Genomic DNA, 17990 nt, shown 5'->3' on the forward strand with positions numbered 1-17990 from the left:
TGTAATCATAATCACTACCTGCAGTAATGGGGGTATTCCATTTAAAATCCACACTACCCCTGTGGAAGATTTAGCTAAAGTCTTCCACAGAGGGAGTATGAGTTTCAAATAGAATAGACAATTGGGTATAAACTTCCATTAGAAATACTCACTCCAGTTGTGGAAGATATAAGTAAACCATAATACAGGGGGAGTATGGGTTTCAAAATGATTAACTATGACCGATTACATTTGAAAAACTTACTCCCCCTGTGGAAGGTATTATCAAAATCGTCCACAGGCGTAGTGTGGATATCAACTGGAACAGGCCAATGGAGTGCCCCAGTAATAACCTGCTTCATCATTTTTTAATTTTCAGAGAATAATAATGACGTTTTCTATTTTCAGGTCATTTCACACTGCTAGTATCGTTGCTTGCTTGCAAGCCAGTTGCTATTTTTGTGTTTGTTGACTTGCTTGTTTATGTGTCTCATATGTTTGGCATCAGTGTCTTGTGAAGAATTCATTATGTCAACTCGTATGCATGGTACAGGGCTTCATTATATGGTATCATGTATAGCTAAGTATGCATTGCCTGCTTCATTTTCATATAAATTCAGCTTGCATAGTTTCATTTCTTCATTAATTTTCATTAATGTTCATCCTTTTTTGTTTGTTTCTTCTTACTTTTCCTTTTTTGTCTTTTCCTTTCTCTCATTTCCTTTCTCTCTTCTCTTCTCTTCTCTTCTCTCCTCTCTTCTTTTCTCTTCTCTTCTCTTCTCTTCTCTTCTCTTCTCTTCTCTTCTTCTCTTCTCTTCTTCTTTCTTCTCTTCTCTTCTCTTTCTTTCTTCTCTTTCTTCTCTTCTCTTTTCTCTTCTTTCTTTCTTTCTTCTTTCTTTTCTTTTTCTTTTCTTTTCTTTTCTTTTCTTTTCTTTTCTTTTCTTTTCTTTTCTTTTCTTTTCTTTTCTTTTCTTTTCTTTCTTTCTTTTCTTTTCTTTCTTTCTTTCTTTCTTTCTTTCTTTCTTTCTTTCTTTCTTTCTTTCTTTCTTTCTTTCTTTTTTTGTTTCTTTCTTTCTTTCTTTCTTTCTTTCTTTCTTTCTATTTTTCTTCTTTCTTTCTTGTTATTTTTCCCTCTTTTTCCTCTCCTCTCTTCTCTTCCCTTCTCTTCTCTTCTCTTCTCTTCTCTTCTCTTCTCTTCTCTTCTCTTCTCTTCTCTTCTCTTCTCTTCTCTTCCTTTTGTTCTTTCTTTTTTTCTTTGTACTGATTTTTTTTATATTTTCCTTTTACTAACTCCCCATTCTGTACCTTTCCTCTCTTTATTTCTTTTATCTCTTATTTTTAATTCTTTTTTCTTTCCTTTCTTGCATGAGATTCATGGTAAAGGTGACATTAAAAAGGTGCATGTATTTAGAGTCTCATGCAATATTTATTCTGAAGTCTGCAGTTTGAACAAAATATGCAATTTGCGACTGATGCTATAGACCTAAGGTTTGTTAGTCTTAAGGTCTACTAACCCAAAAGCAGGGCTTACGGTAAGGATTAGGGGCAGGGTACTAGCGACCTTTTGGACCAGCGACTTTCAGGAATGGGTAACTATAGGACTAGCAAATATAGGTCATGCAGTTGACGGTCTTTTTTACCATGTTTTAGAAACAACTCATTTGCACATATTGTAGTATTGTATTAGACATAAAATCAAATGTTACAGTAGATTATGATTTAGGCATGGGTGACGGGAAACATTATCACCACGGATGTGTTTATAAAGTAATCATGGACCGTATGCAATATGACATTATAAACTAGCCATAAGAGGTCAAGCAACCCAGACTCTATTGCTAGGCAACTGAGAATACACTAGATTCGCTTGTCAGTGAGCGTCAGAAATGCCCGAGTTCTGCAGGTGGTATTATGTACATGATTACATCAGTTAGTTCAAGGCTGTTTACCTATTATTATTAACAATGCCGTTTTATTTAAAGAACTTTTAGTATTACGTATAATCAAAACTGAGATTTTGGTTTCAGAAAAAATCTCATTTTTTGTAATTACCCCAGTACAATTTAACATCCAATGTATGTTTTGTTTATAAGGGTGTGAACAAAAAAGGGGTAATAAGTGGTAACCATGTGGGAAGCATACACAATCCTACATGGCATTGTTATACTAGTATATGTTTTTGTTTGTCTTATCAAAACCGCTGGAGCAATATAAATCAAAATTTGGAAGCAGATTGTTTTAACCCCATGAGAACTACCTGCTGATTGGCCAAAATGAATATTGTGTCCAATTTTGAACCAATCAAGGAGGGTATTAATAAGATCATCTTCAAATGCAAGTTTGACCATAATGGTTTAAAGCCTAGTCATAATTGGCAATTGAAATGAGCATTTCAAATTATCAACCAATCAGAAATGCTGTTAGATGACCAGTAGTGTCCAGGGGGTTAAAGGTAGGCCTCATTGTAAGATAGGACACCAAATTTGAATGTGCACCTTTAAACATGGGGCTATAAAAATGACTGTAAACCTTTAAACATGGGGCTATTCCAGTTGAAATCCATACACCCCAATGGAAGGAATTGCCTTAATCTTCCACACATGGGAATGTAAATTTCAAATGGAATGGGAGACTCTATTTATAATCCACACCCTCTATGGGGGAGATTAAGATCATGTCTTTCATAGGGGGTGTAAGGATTTCAACTAACATAACCATCAATATTCAAATTGATGTTGTTGTAGATTTGAATTCAGATATACTTTAGTTGGTATTTCATATTCATATGCGCCAACATACATTAACATAGTCAGGCCTAGCAACATGCAGTTTTGTTGTTGCTCTGCTTTAGTTTTCATATTCATTTATGTAGAATTATTAATTATAGTGCTGGGAAGAAAATGAAGGTCCACAACTATGAAATTTACTGCAACTTTTATCACATTCAATGATTTTTTTATTTGATTATTTAGATTTCTCGGTCTGACTGAACCGACACTATTTTTTATCAGCATACAGACCTCACATAATGAAACTCGGCAATTACAAATATGCCTATAGCTTCAGTACTATTAATTGTATTCACAATATTTTAACATAGAAAGAAAGGTGGTTTACACATGTATGTATATGCATTGTGATACCCTAGTCGCCCCAATTCTGTTCAATATAAACAACACAGCAGTATTTTGAAAAAAATCCTGAATTTGAAAGTTCATGATAGCTGGAAGGGTAACTTTTAAATTTTGGTTTTTAAAAAAGAAAATACTGCTGTGTTGTTAATATTGAACAAAATTGGTTTCTTTGTTAAAATATTGTTAATATGATTAATAGTTCTGAAGCTATAGGCCTATTTGCAACAGCTGAGTTACTTTATATGATATCTTTATTTGTAAGTCATTGAAATATATCAATATGTTGATACAAAGTTTTGGACCTATGCAAATGTATGGAGAGTGCCGTATGTCTATAAAAATATGAAATCTTGAAAGCTTTCATTTTATCTCACCACTCTAATAATTTGGTTATTGTGAATTTATATTTTGCTTTGTGCTTCTTTTCTAAATCCTAAATCTAAATCTTTTCTAAATCTATGCCATTATGTGGAAGTTTAAATTTGAGCAAGTTTTTTTACTTTTTATCGTTAACTGTGTTTTGCTCTTTTTTGGATTGTTTTAAGATTAAGAAATTGTTCATTAGAGCACAGTGCTGCTTGAAATGATTATTTTGCTTGCAATATTAACCGTGGTGTGTAGTACTTATTTTGATAGAAGTTGCTTTTTTAAGTTGCGTTTAATTTTAAATCTACCCAAGAAATTGATTTCACATGACCCACAATCTTCCCAGCACTATCTATGTGGCCATGAAGATTAGCCAATGCTCAGTAGTCATTGTTCAAAATGGTGAGAGGACCCGACGGACAACAACATTTCACACATGCGGCGTTTGTCCATGATCGAGATCCACCGCTCGCTTTTTATTTCCATCCACCATTTGCCATCATGTGTCTGTTCTGTGTTGCACTCTTCCCCATTACAGGTGAATTTCAACGAGCCTTTATCAATGCTCCAAAGGTTCGCCGAAGAGAGCGGTTTCTCCGATCTGTTAGATAACGCCGCCATGTGCGAGGACACAAGCGAGGAGATGGCGTACGTGGCGGCGTTCTCCATGACGGCGTACACCGCCACCGCGGTGCGGACCACAAAACCCTTCAACCCGCTTCTCGGGGAAACTTTTGAATTGGATAGGTCTGATGACCTGGGGTGGCGCTCTTTTGTTGAACAGGTATGTATAAATATGGTCTGCTGTGTTTTGTCGTACTATTCACAGGTCAACTTCAACGAACCGCTTTCATATATACAACGATTCACGGAGACTAGCGGCAATTGCCACGTGCTAGACAATGCTGCCCACTGCAGCGACACCCTGGAGGAATTGTGTCACGTTGCCGCATTTTCCGTTACCTCGTACACCCCTACTGCGTTTCGAACGACTAAACCTTTCAACCCTCTGCTAGGGGAAACCTTTGAATGTGATCGTACCGACGATCTAGGATGGCGCTCTTTTGCAGAGCAGGTATGTTTTAAATCAATCATGCGGAGGTAGGTGCGTTCAAGACATCAAGATCACCCACCACTCTTTCGCTCAGTAGTTATTATTGTTATAGAGGCGCCATCCATTACCAGTTACAACTAATATTCTATCATCACATTGTCTTCTCTTAGTTTAACTTTTTTCTTGAGCTAAAGTGTTGAATATCTGCAATACCCAGTTCTTAGTCACTCCTCTTCTGAAATATTCTCCAACATTCCACAAGGAAGCACACGAAGAGGGTTGCATAAGGAAAATGTTACAATCATATATGCCAAGACAGTATGGGTACCCACAATATTCAACATTGATCTCTTGTTCTTGTTCTGGGATGTGCATTAACTTTGGTTTTCAGTAGCCAATCTAGCAAATAACACACAAAAGTTACCAGCCCAACAGTTTCTCCTTTGACAAGTAAACAATCCGATATTTTTCCGGACGTATTTATGCAGCAACATATGTCGCTGCTGAAAACTCTGCAGAATATGAGCGCTGCGTCTGACGTAATGGAAAATCAAAACAAATTTTAACCATCCCAGCAGAAAAGTTGCCAATCATTGGTTGCCAGGCAGGTGTTAAAGTACATCCCTGTTTTTATTGAATCACTTCTGTTTGATGTGTTGCATTATAAACAAAGATCTCATGAACTGGATAAGGTAACATTCCAAGTGACTGATGAAAGTAATGCACTTTGATGCAATTTCAATTGATTGGGAATCTTGTTTAGATTTGATGCAAAATATGATCCAAATAGGTTTTATACACTAATACTCTAGGGATTAATACTGCATGCAAAGTGGTTTAGATTTGAGTTGTACTGTGGGATATACACATACGTTGGACTGTCATGCATAAAAATAGTGTATCACTGGAAATTGTTTGAAGGCCTGAAATCAAATGAGACATGGAATCTTAAATGTTACAAATGTTTGTGTGTGCAGCACGCAGCACATGTGGTTAACGCATTACATTGTATGTAGATTGCAATATGCACACACTACAGGCTTTTGCAAAGACCCTTCGCACTGCTGCTGACCGATCACATAAAAAGAACTAGGTCGCGTCTGTGTCATGCAGATTGATTGGCGAATGATGTGATGATGCCATGGTTCAATTAGCCATTCAGAACCCGACTTCATAGTTACGGCATACAAATCGGGCACTGGGAAAGGTCTTTACAAATAGGTGTAGAAAATTAATTTTGCCCAGTTTGTGGAGAAACAATCCAGAGATACACTATTTTGTTCTTCAAGATGAGTGTCACCTAACCATGGCAAAGTCCAAACATTCCTAGTCTACCCTCTTCGGTTAGTGTCACAGACTCTGCATTATTAGATTCTTATGATTATGCGTATTTGAAGTATTGATTAATTCAGATAATGCAGCTGATTGATCAACATCAAAAAAATAATTTAATGGCTATGTTAACCCAAGGTAGCAGATTACTAAAACTCTCTTTAGTTAGCACAAAGTCTTTCAGCAGTCACTTAGAATTAACCTTAGCCTAATTATTAAAGACATCTTTGTAGAATCATGAAGCGAAACATAAGTTGAAGATGTACATGTAAGTGGAAAAGGTACTGAAGTGTACATTTGTAGATTAAAAGAAACATTCTTTAAAACAAAACTCGCAGATCAAAACCATAGATGATACAGGTTCATGTGCCATTTTCTTTTATTTATATATAACCTGAATTGTTTGAAAACACCAGTGTTCAATCACTTTCAAAAGTTTCCAAAAGATTGAACCATTTTTCATTAGATCTGTTCTTATTTTCATTAGATTAATACACAACAATTTCAGTACTTCTTCCGCTAAAGTCTTCAATTTTTAGTTTGCTTCTTGTTATTATTCATTTGTAGAATTTTGTGATAATTTGTTAAACACTTGTAAGTGTTATATCACACACTTAAGCACATGTAATACACATAAGCATATGTTATACACAAAGTGCAAAATGAGTCAACAGCTTTTAGGCATCACTATTTTTAATGGCCTATTGGGCTATTCCATTTAAAATCCACACTACCCCTGTGGAAGATTTAGCTAAAGTCTTCCCCAGAAGGAGTACAAGTTTTAATAGAATAGACAATTGGGTAGCTTCCATTTGAAATACTCACTCCAGTTGTGGAAGATATAGGTAAAGCCATAATACGGGGGGAGTATGGGTTTCAAAATGAATAACTCTGACCAATTACATATGAAAACCATATTCCCCCTGTGGCAGGGGTAGTGTGGATTTCAACTGGAATAGCCCATTTTGCAGTTTATTGTTGTTCTGCCTTACTCATAGAGATTAGAATGAAAGAGTCCCAACTCTGCCATGTTTGTGTGTCGCTCATGAAGGGCAAAAAATTGTACCTCTGGATTATTTGCTATGGGTTTGGCAAAGTTTGCTTTTTGCATTCTGCATGTATTGCATTGTGCCAATAACAAGCTGCAACACTACATGTGTAAAACTTTGTGACAGGCAAGCATTCGATAGGGCTTTTGGCAATAAATGCCAGAGGTACACTGTATTGGTCTCTATGTGTGACATGTTAACATACTGGATGAACCATAGTGGTATGTATATGGTGGTATTCTGAGTCGGGACTCTTTGAGTTTAATCTCCTTGGCCTTACAGCAAAGGCAGGTATTTGTGCTCTGTGGTGCATTTCACATGGATGACATACTTCATACTTTGGTCGGAACAATCCTTGAGTTGGTTATATCAGTGTACTACAGAAGACGCCATATTGATGTGTATGTAAGTCAAATGTGGCAGTGCCAACTCCAGTAAGGAATGCTAGTGGACAGACATCAGGGCAATTTCAGATGCACACAGTCAGGTGGGCAGAGGGGATATGCAGACAAACTGCACATTTGTGTACCATATTTAGTCAAGTTTGATGTTTAAGATTCTTTGTAAGTGTTAGTGAAATGCACCTGTGATATGGGGTATTCCAGTTAAAATTCATACACCCCTTATGGAAGACATAACCATAGGGAGTGTGAGTTTCAAATGGGGTTACTTGAATGGGTGATACCATTTGTAATCTACACCCCCTGCGTGGGCCGGGCCATTAAGGCCATGTCTTCCAGAGGGGTGTAGGGATTTCAACTGGAATAGCCCTATAGCAAATACCTTTTGTTCATTTCACCTTTTTGGTAAATCCCATAAGCATATGCTTGTAGACCCCTGATGGCATCATATAACGTCACACCGATGTGCACATCGTTAGCGAACATTTTAAAGCTGTGAAGTGCGCAGTAGCGATGTGCGCATCACTGTGATGACACCATAGGTATAAATGCATATGCTAAATGGGATCTACCAAAAAGGTGATTTGACTGAATTGATCAACCCATAAAGAAGATCCTCACCATATTATTTCACACTTACACACTTTGTGTGAAAATGTAAGTGTGACTTCATGGTTTGATAGCACTGTAAGATTCAAGTAGCAAGTGTATTCGATCATATACATCATGTTTGCATAATTGTTCAGCTTAAGGAAACATTGGCAATCAAGTCATTTACATATTAATGAAACGATTTAAAAGAGCGAATTGAAATGTATAATTGCTGTTTCACACCATGTTGCTAATTTTCCATGCAAGTGTGTGAATATGGAAATGAAATCCTGCAGATTGGTGACGGAAACAAATCATGAAATATTTATAGCGTTTTCATTGATTAAAGCAAAGTTACATCCGGTGCCACACCTGAAGCGTGTTGATTAGTACATGAGATTTAGTGAGTGTTGAGGTTTTATCGTTTGATACATTAAGCTGTGAAAGTTCCAATTACAAAATATAATCGGACCTAGAGATAAAGATGCTATATTGCACATGACATCGCCTGTCAATCAAATTCTGAAATAGTCTTTATGATTTGCTGTGATGATTGAAATTTCTGAATGCAGCGATATAACATTGTGCACTATCGTTAGTTTTGGATTTTCAAACATACAAACCAACTCAAAAGTTAGGCCTTGAAGGCACAATGTCAACAACAAAGCTTAGAAAAGTTACATTTTGCCTTGGAAAAGCACAGACATCATTCACCATTGGTGACATTTATTGTAATTTCATGTAGTGTGTTTGTAGAAGATCATTATGGTTACAGAGTTGTTCGTTGATATTATGCATTTTGTTTAAATCCTTGAGCACTACCTGCCGATGTAACATTGCCTCTGATTGGTCAATTACATGATATCTTCACTTTAATCACCAATCAGAATGGAGCGTTGCAAATAATTCACCCGAATTTTTTTGTGTGGTGAAATTATTCTAACAATGTTGCTGATTGGTCCAATTGATAATTATAAATACTTTTTGGCCAATCGGCAGGTAGTTCTCATGGGGTTAAGGAACAAACCAAAAGATCAATAAAGTCCTATAAACATAACAAGTTTAGTTTCATAGAATACCGGATGTGGATCAAAATAACACAAGCGTTTGTTAAGAAATGTTATCGCCATTTTCACCCTCCCTCTTTCATAGGACTTTATCGACCTTTGGTTTGTTTCCTGACAATGTTTAGCATTTCATGTTCAACATTATTTTACTGGCCATTCATTTGCAGGTGGTTTTGATTCTTGTAAGTTTTTTTAAGTGTTTGTAAGTTTGTAACCTTTATAATCTACATTACCATTCATTATCACGCAAGTACAACTAAGTCCTTTAATACTTTGTTATCACATCACCAGATATACCCAGTGTGTCTTATTATATTAATTTACAGTAAAACAACCTAGAATACCATATGCAGACTCATCAGTGGTTGAGGTCACTGGTTCAAATCACAGGTCTGAATTAGAGAGATTTGAACCTATTACCATTGGGGTTATCATTCTAAAGTCCATATTCCCTAAGCGGAAGATTTGGAAAATATCTTCTACAGAGGGAGTATGAATTTCAAATGGAATTAGCACACTAATTCCTCTTAACTGAAATTTGCCCTCTCTCTGTAACAGATTAAGGTTGAATCATCTCAGAGGGTGTATGCAAGCTGCCAAATGTGTTCATTCCATTTGAAATTCATACTCCCCCTGTAGAATATATTTCTAACATCTTCCACAGGGGTAGTGTGGATTTTAAATAGAATAGCCTGTTATAATGTCCTCTATCTGTATCCATTCCACAGGTGAGTCACCATCCACCTGCTGCAGCCAAATGCGTTCATTCCATTTAAAATTCATACTCCCCCTGTGGAGGATATTTCTAACATCTTCCACAGGGGTAGTGTGGATTTTAAATAGAATGTCCCATTATAATGTCCTCTATCTGTATCCGTACCACAGGTGAGTCACCATCCACCCGCTGCAGCCATCCATGTGGAGAGCAAAGATTGGACACTATGGAGCGACATCACCATCACCAGTAAATTCCGCGGCAAGTATCTCCAGGTGTTCCCGCAAGGAATCACGCATATACAATTCAAGAAGTCTGGTAGTCACTATACATATCGCAAGGTTACGTCAACAGTACACAACATCATTGTGGGCAAACTTTGGGTGGATACGGTGAGTGATCAGCATTTTTTGTCGTTGTCAAACTTGAAATTTTCAGTTTTTTAGTTGGCTTAAAGATTTGAAGACTTCTCGTAAGATGTAATCAATTTCATTATCTCAATGAACGCCCTGCAGTGCAAGATCTTCTTCACCCTGATCCCGAAGTTCCCTGTCCCATCTATCCCCAAACATGACTCAATCAGAATATTTTAAGGCAAAGCCGATGTACCCCGACCCGCAAACATGTGTTGTCAGTACAATGCATTATATGATCTTCTTCACCCTGATCCCAAGGTTTCCTGTCCCATCTATCCCCGAACCCGACTCAATCTGAATATTTTAAGGCAAAGCCGATGTACCCCTGACCCGCAAGCATGTGTCATCACATACGATGCATTATATGAATATCGTGAAAGCACACAGCAAAAGCAAAAAGTTGGCATTCGCATAGCCAAATGTTCTAGAGGGACTCTATAACATTATTTACTTATCATACACTACCAATTATTTCCTATTTCAGTCGGGAGAATGTGAAATCTATAATCACACGACGGGAGAGAAGTGTAGAATGAATTTCAAGCCATATAGTTATTTCTCAGGGGACACGCCTAGAAAAGTAAGTGTCTTGTAACTTATTGTTATTTTTCTAAAAGATTTGCCATTGTGATATCCAAACCATGTGAAGTGGGACGCACCATTTGAAATGGGAAGAGTCAAACATAATCAATCAAGCCAATTCTGATTTTTTTCATTTTTCTTACAGATTTCAATTTCCGCCTTTTTTTTAAAAACAATTATAACATCAAAACTCAAAATAGTGTCTGTGTACTTCAGATAGCATTACATGTCACAATAAAACAACTGAGAAATGAGATTAACGATGCTTGAAAGGTCAAGAAACGCAGGTCATAACATCATCGCAATATTCTTTGATTCCTCGTCCGTACTCATTGTATAATGCGCTTGTTTAGAACAGCGCCCATCGGAATGATGTTAAATGGTGCCGTGGTCCCTGTGGGGAAATACGTGATTGTCCGTAAGTGATTTTCTATCCTAACCATCCATCGGAAGTTTGACATTTGATTTCATAAAAATCATATGGAATTAAGAGAAGATACATCATGGCTACCATAAAATGTAATTTTGTCGAGCGATGCTCACATAGCATTGAATTTGTACTGTAATTTGGTAGGTAAATTTTCCCCCACTCACAGGCCTGCATAATGTTAAAAGGTTGTAATTCATTCAGTGTAGTGTAAAATAGCCAAAGTCATGAAGTACTTGGAAAGACAAACCAGAGCAATTTTGATGGGTTCAAGTTATTTATAACAGACAAGTTAGCTCAATCAATAAGGCATTTGACTATGGTGCGAGAGGTTGCGGGTTCGAACCCCGGCGGTGGTTTAGTATGTTCTCATGGAAAAATTGAAATAGCTTAAAATTCCCCTGGACAAGGAACTTACTGCTAATTGTCTCGTTGTAACCCGTACGAACCTCGGGGAGCCGATCCTGGTTGCAAAGGTCAATTGTGGAATGTCTAGGGTGTGCGCTCTTGAAGCTGCAAAGTCCTTTGTTAAATGGTTTATGGAATAATGTGGGCCTGTAGTGGTCAGCGAAAATCTGTAAAGTGTGCTGAGGCTTGTGGATCAACGTCTAGGCATTATGCCTGTGCATTTGCGCAGTATAAGTCACTGCGCTTTTTTTATTTTATAATTGCATGAAAATGTTAAAGAGCTGTTTAAAGTTTGACAAGAGAGGATGGGGCTTTGTTTACATACAGTTGAATAAACTTGAATTTGACTAAATTTGAGCTAAAAAATCACTAAATAATATTTCAAATTTTCGCATGACAAATCCAATTTTTTTTCTCAAAATCCAAAAAATGCACTCTTACTCCTGGATCAAAATTGTTTTAAGCAGTAGATCATCTATATCACTAGAAGAACACATGAGATTGGTCTTTTGTTCTCTCTAAAGGTTACAGGTGTGATCTTAGACAAAGCCAGCCAAGCTAGATTCATCTTATCAGGGACGTGGGACAAGAAAATGGAGTTACGTCTTTGTGTCACTAACTCCTTGAATTGTTTTTTTTTCTCTCTATAGGTTACAGGTGTGATCTTAGACAAAGCCGGCCAAGCCAGATTCATCTTATCAGGGACGTGGGACAAGAAAATGGAGTTACGTCTTTGTGTCACTAACTCCTTGAATTGGTCTTTTTTTTCTCTCTATAGGTTACAGGTGTGATCTTGGACAAAGCCGGCCAAGCCAGATTCATCTTATCAGGGACGTGGGACAAGAAAATGGAGTTACGTCTTTGTGTCACTAACTCCTTGAATTGGTTTTTTCTCTATAGGTTACAGGTGTGATCTTAGACAAAGCCGGCCAAGCTAGATTCATCTTATCAGGGACGTGGGACAAGAAAATGGAGTTACGCCTTTGTGTCACTAACTCCTTGAATTGGTCTTTTTTTCTCTCTATAGGTTACAGGTGTGATCTTAGACAAAGCCGGCCAAGCCAGATTCATCTTATCAGGGACATGGGATAAGAAAATGGAGTTACGCCTTTGTGTCACTAACTCCTTGAATTGGTCTTTTTTTTCTCTCTATAGGTTACAGGTGTGATCTTAGACAAAGCCGGCCAAGCCAGATTCATCTTATCAGGGACATGGGACAAGAAAATGGAGTTACGTCTTTGTGTCACTAACTCCTTGAATTGGTCTTTTTTTCTCTCTATAGGTTACAGGTGTGATCTTAGACAAAGCCGGCCAAGCCAGATTCATCTTATCAGGGACGTGGGACAAGAAAATGGAGTTACGCCTTTGTGTCACTAACTCCTTGAATTGGTCTTTTTTCTCTCTATAGGTTACAGGTGTGATCTTAGACAAAGCCGGCCAAGCCAGATTCATCTTATCAGGGACGTGGGATAAGAAAATGGAGTTACGCCTTTGTGTCACTAACTCCTTGAATTGGTTTTTTCTCTCTATAGGTTACAGGTGTGATCTTAGACAAAGCCGGCCAAGCCAGATTCATCTTATCAGGGACGTGGGACAAGAAAATGGAGTTACGTCTTTGTGTCACTAACTCCTTGAATTGGTCTTTTTTTTCTCTATAGGTTACAGGTGTGATCTTAGACAAAGCCGGCCAAGCCAGATTCATCTTATCAGGGACGTGGGACAAGAAAATGGAGTGCGCTAGGGTACAGCATATAAGCAATGATAAGTCAGGCAAAGGCAAACCAGTCTACCAAACAGGAACACCAAAGTTATTATGGCATCAGAAACCTCTTCCGTAAGTTAACAATTGACCTACATGTGTATGTACATATTGATCATTTGTATGTACACAAGTATCTGCACACCCACACACATCCTTTGTGCAGCGCAGTTGTGAACCTTGTGTATTGCTATCCAAACAAGGATGTCTGAATTGGTTTTTAAATGATGTACCAAGGACAAAATGAACTTTTTTGCACCAATTTTACACTGATTTGATATTTATCAAGAGACCAAGGACGGGTATTACATCCACATAACACGGCTCTTTTAGAACATGCTCTTATATGCATGTTTACATTAGGGACCGTTCACAAACATTTGTAAGGGGGGGCCTGATGCAAACAAATTTCATCACAAAAATTTCGGGGCCCCCCCTTTACAGACCTCAAACATTTCAGGGCCCCCTTTTTGACATGAAAATTATGGGTCAACCCCATAGAAAAGCATATAAACTTAATTTTCCCAGGAAAATTTGTGGTTATTTTTTCAGGCCCCCCCCTTAGGAGGGTCAAAAATTTCAGGCCCCCCTTTTGCATCAGGCCCCCTTACAAGTGTTTGTGAACGGTCCCTTAGTTGCCCTCTTTTGATCAGGGTCTAAAAATCAAGGATATCCTCCATTTTTTGTGTGTACTCTGTACTGAGCTTTAATTGATGAGTGTGTCCACAGTTCACTGTGAAAATCAGTGCACCCTCACACTTTGATCTTTCGGCCTGTGTCTTGCCACTGGAATTTTTTTTCAAAAAGATGAGAATGCAAACTTGTGAAAATTAGTATTAAAAATTAGTGATGGAGGCATATATGTTTTGTTTTTATGTAATAGTTAAAAGCAAGGTTGGCTCGATAAGGGCAGGTTTGAGGCCAATTTCAAATATGAATTTTTAATTTTTAATTGTGTTCTGTTGAAACCCTGTAATAAGCATAATCAAGTTTAAAACCTTTTCATGTAGTAACTGTTTAAACTTAAACATTGCAGACCTGGTGCTGAACTGATGTACAATCTGTCCGAGCTAGCCATAACGCTGAACGAGCCCGACGAGGCAGTAGCGCCAACCGATAGCAGAAATCGACCCGACCAGAGGTTGATGGAGGAGGGCAGTTGGGATGAAGCTAACCAAGAGAAGCTAAGACTAGAGGAGAAACAAAGAGCCAAGAGAAGGAAAAAGGAAGCTGAAGCTGCTACTGCAGCTGAAACAGGTGAGAAGATTGGGCTCTTCCAGGTGAAATCAACACTACCCCTGTGGAAGATGTTGGAAATATCTTCCACAGGGGGAGTATGAATTTTAAATGGAATTTACACATTAGGCAGATTCATTTGAAACTCGCCCTCCATCTGATGAAGATTCAGGTTGTGTCTTACTCAGAGGGTGTATGAAATTCAAATGAAGATGCTTAATGTGTTCATTCCATTTGAAATTCATACTCCCCCTGTGGAAGATATTTCCAAAATATTCCACAGGGGTAGTGTGGATTTTAAATAGAATAGCCATTGGGCTCTTCTGTAAACTGTATCATGAATTATAGTGTTGTTAATTTACTAAAACAACTATAATATGTGACACGATCTGGTCCATGGGGACCAAAGGCGGCAAATATGAAACTGAGATAAAGGTAAAAATATGGAGTAAAAAACAATAAAATACATAAGAAAATAGATATCAAAAAACTTCATAACTTTAAAACCAAGTTATATCTAGACCTTTGGTGTTTCAGTAAATGATAGCCTATTGTATGTGTAATGCAATAATTACAGTAACTCAATTGTCAAAAATGCCTCCTTTGGCCCCCATGGACCAGATTGTGTCACATATACTGATTACATAACTTGTGATTTGTCCAAAATGCAGTTGCTAAATTTGCATTGAGAAATTTTTCTTCGAAATGAAATGCTGGGTCACCCAAACAACCTACATCCCAAGTAATACACATGTTTTAAGATTTCTCCTAAAATATTATTAAGGTCTGTGAATGAAACTACCTCAATCCTAATCAATCAGTTAATACTAACTGGAGATAAAAGAACAAGTTCACTATTTTACTAATTTCTTGAAAAAAGAGCCGAAAACATGCATTTTTCGACACGTTTTTGACAATCGAGTTGTAAAAATCAAAGATTTGGAATAAGTCTATGCATTCAAAATCTTGATTATAGGTCAAGATTTTGCTCTAATTTGCACTTTTTTGTGTTACTTGAATTAAATGATTGGTTATAAGACTGAAACATGTTTTTTTCCAATGCATAAGTTGAAATTAGATGTGAAAAACACCCTAAAAATGCATGTTTTTGGCCTTGAATTCATAAATTTGTCCCAATAGTGAAATTAAACCTTTTTTATTGCCAGTTAGTACTAAATAAATTTGTCCCAATAGTGAAATTAAACTGTTATTGCCAGTTAGTACTAAATGAATAATTAGGATTGAGTTTTTTCATTTGGCAAAAGTTGGTAATATTTTATAATCTCAAAAATAAGTGCTGGAATGGAGATTAGGTGTTGAGTTGTTGATAATGGATGTAGGAGACTGAAGAGAGGCTGGTTGTAAAATCAAACTTAAAGGCCGCTATAAATATCTGGAAAACACATTAAGTTGGGAGCTGTACAAAGTTTGGTGGTATAGAGGTGAACATTGACTTGATTATATTTTAAGCCTACTTAATTGGGTTGTCCTTGAAAGTTTGCCTGGTCAACTGGATCCCCCTTTAAGCTTTTATCCTAACTGAAGGCATTATCATTGATTTGCAATAGCAAGACACTAAGCTGGTTTCATACTTTCTTGCCGCTTCCTGCTCTGACGACAATTTGCTTCACTGTGCAGTTGCACCAGAAACGCTAGCTGTGACCAGCGGCAAGCCGATATATCGATTAGTCCACCGCTTTGTCCAAAACGGCAGATTGCTAGGAGGTGAATTCAAGTCAACTCGGGAGCGTCACCAATCTGACGTATGAGAACAGGACACCATTTTTGGTGGTGCTGAGCAGCAATATTGGTTTTCATAGTCATACTGCTGCACAACGCCACTCCGCTTGCAGAAAAACAAGCGGCATGATGAAGCATCAGCAGCAAGCGGCAGAAAGTATGTAACCAGCATAAGACATAAATTATGAAACTTAAAAATAATTTATTAATAATTTTGTTAATATTTTTTTGACATGTTGAAAAGTTAAAAATTCAACTTCATATTTACATTTGTTTGCCTTTTCTATTTCTTTACAGGTAAAACAGTAGATCCCTACAAGCCAATGTGGTTTGAGAGGAAAATGGACCCTCTCACAAAGACTATGGTGTACATCTTCAATAACAAATATTGGACTGCTAAAGATAATCAAGACTGGTCCGATTGTCCGGACATATTCTGAAAAGAAACTCACGATTATAGGTGACTGATGAACAGCGCCCCCTTATGTCTTCCCTTGCATTATGCATTGAAAAGACAGACACAAAACAAACGCACTGCAAACATGCCGCATTACAATGCCGGAGTCCCCATTCTTTGACCCAATTTGGTTTTGTTGTTACGCATTATCATACCTATATTTGCATAGGTCAAGTTGTTGCAGTACACTTCCATTCAGGGGTCATTGAATTGAGTCTTGACTATGATGTTATTTTTGATGGATGTTTGTAGTGTCGGGGTGTTTCAACAGTAATGATACAGGATATCGGTTTTCCAGATAAATAACACAACTGTAAAATTAATACTCGGTTATGTTTTCATGCAAGAAGACTTTCGACTACTCGGTTATTGTCCACACATGGATTACTTTCGATTTTGGTGGTTGGTGTTAAACACATGACAGACGTCATTCATACAATCAATGAAATGTATGACAGCAGCTTACAGCCTCGTAATCATTACAAAGCTGTGGATCTCCTTGACGTTATTCCGTACCGCACCATCTTCGTATTTTCTGGCAGCAGAAGTGAGCAATGTGGTTGATCCCAGTGAGACTTGTGATTATAGCCATCATCAACAATTCGCTAAAAGGAGAGATGCAAAAGTACAACATGAGATTGCAATGTGTTATCAACTTAACGAGTGGCTCTTGATACACTGATCATTATGATGATATAAGGTCATTTTTACATATGAACTATTTGGAAAGTTTTATATTTTGTATGGCAAGGCATGTACCATCATTCATCATCATCACACAACCAACAAGTAATTTAGGAAGCTTCCACATGTATACCAGGTATAGGGTGATTTCACGAAAGGTCATTCGTTCAAATCTGCCTCCAAAAGACATGATGCATGGAACGAGTACAAAGCAAATGAGTCAATCAATATCACTTCAACTGGGGATTTCTTTTGTGCTTTATGCACACATCTTGTCTTCTGGAGGCAGATTTGAACTAGTGACCTTTTGTAGGATAAGAGCAGGATAGATATTTCAGGTACATGCGCATGTGCCTTTGAACAACAGGTCAAGTTGAAGGCATACCAGATTTTCAAGTTCAAATCTACAAAACAGGATCTTTTTACTAATTTCATTCTTGTAACAAATCGGTGGCAAGGCCAAACATGAAGGGATATTTTGTTGATAGTTTTGTAGGATGAGCATTCTGCTGAATTGTGTACAGGATTCACTGGTGAAGACTTTGAGCAGTGGCAAGTTGCCTTCACTTAATTGTATTGAGGATATGGGCTCA

The 17990-nt window shown here is 37.5% G+C and overlaps 1 protein-coding gene across 2 annotated transcripts in view; it reads left to right on the forward strand.

Annotated features, from left to right (window-relative positions):
* Positions 1-9729, forward strand: part of LOC140164680 (oxysterol-binding protein 1-like) — a 148911-nt gene extending 139182 nt beyond the window's left edge. The window contains exons 8-9 of one of the 2 annotated variants that reach the window (XR_011860558.1): positions 4018-4263; positions 9702-9729. The gene's annotated coding sequence lies outside the window, so the exon portion shown is untranslated. Of the gene's footprint in view, positions 1-4017; positions 4264-4308; positions 4446-9701 lie in introns of those variants that run through there. The other variant, XM_072188032.1, reaches the window with a different exon arrangement.
* Positions 9730-17990: the final 8261 nt, after the last annotated feature.

Source organism: Amphiura filiformis, chromosome 11 (assembly GCF_039555335.1).
Source record: "Amphiura filiformis chromosome 11, Afil_fr2py, whole genome shotgun sequence".
NCBI lineage: Eukaryota > Metazoa > Echinodermata > Ophiuroidea > Amphilepidida > Amphiuridae > Amphiura > Amphiura filiformis.